We start from the raw sequence: 1266 nt of genomic DNA, 5'->3' as shown, positions 1-1266 counted from the left end.
GGCGGTGGCGGCGGCAGTGGTGACGGCGGTCTTGGTGATGGCGGCAGCGGTGACGGCGGTAATGGCGACGGCGGCAGTGGTGACGGCGGTGGTGGCGACGGCAGTGGCGGTGACGGCGGTGGCGGTGACGGAGGTGGCGGCGATGGGGGTCGTGGAGACGGCGGGGGCGGTGGCGGCGGCAGTGGTGACGGGGGTCTTGGTGATGGCGGCGGTGGTAACGGGGGTGATGGTGACGGCGGCGTTGGTGGCGGCGGCAGTGGTGACGGGGATCTTGGTGATGGCGGCGGTGGTAACGGGGGTGATGGCGACGGCGGGGACGGTGACGGCGGTGGTGGCGACGGCGGTGGTGGCGATGGCGGTGATGGCGACGGCGGGGCCGGTGACGGCGGTGACGGTGACGGAGGTATTGGCGACGGCGGGAGCGGTAACGGAGGTGGCGGCGATGGGGGTCGTGGAGACGGTGGCAGCGGTGACGGCGGCGGTGGTGGCGGCGGGAGTGGTGACGGGGGTGATGGTGATGGCGGCAGCGGTGACGGAGGTGATGGCGACGGCGGTAGCGGTGACGGCGGCGGTGGCGACGGCGGTGGCGGTGACGGCGGTGGCGGTGACGGTGGTGGCGGCGACGGCGGTGGCGGCGACGGTGGCAGCGGTGACGGCGGCGGTGGTGGCGGCGGCGGTGGTGGCGACGGCGGTGGTGGCGACGGCGGTGGTGACGGGGGTAATGGTGATGGCGGCAGCGGTGACGGCGGTGGAGGCGACGGCGGCAGTGGTGATGGCGGTGGCGGCGACGGTGGCAGCGGTGACGGCGGCGGTGGTGGCGACGGCGGTGGTGGCGACGGCGGTGGTGACGGGGGTAATGGTGATGGGGGCAGCGGTGACGGCGGTGGAGGCGACGGCGGCAGTGGTGATGGCGGTGGTGGCGACGGCGGGGGCGGTGACGGCGGCGGTGGCGACGGCGGTGGTGGCGACGGCGGTGATGGCGATGGCGGAAGCGGTGACGGTGGCAATGGTGATGGCGGAAGCGGTGACGGGGATGACGGCGACGGCGGTGATGGCGACGGCGGTGATGGCGATGGAGGTAGCGGTGACGGTGATGATGGTGATGGAGGTAGCGGTGATGGTGGTACTGGTGACGGCGGTCGGGGCGATGGAGGTGATGGCGACGGCGGTGGCGGTGTAGGTGGTGACGGCGACGGCGGTGACGGCGACGGCGGTGATGGCGACGGCGGTGATGGCGACGGCGGTGATGGCGACGGCGGCATAGGT

Source organism: Volvox carteri, assembly GCF_000143455.1.
Source record: "Volvox carteri f. nagariensis unplaced genomic scaffold VOLCAscaffold_78, whole genome shotgun sequence".
Lineage (NCBI taxonomy): Eukaryota > Viridiplantae > Chlorophyta > Chlorophyceae > Chlamydomonadales > Volvocaceae > Volvox > Volvox carteri.
Note: the sequence above shows the minus strand (reverse complement) of the source record.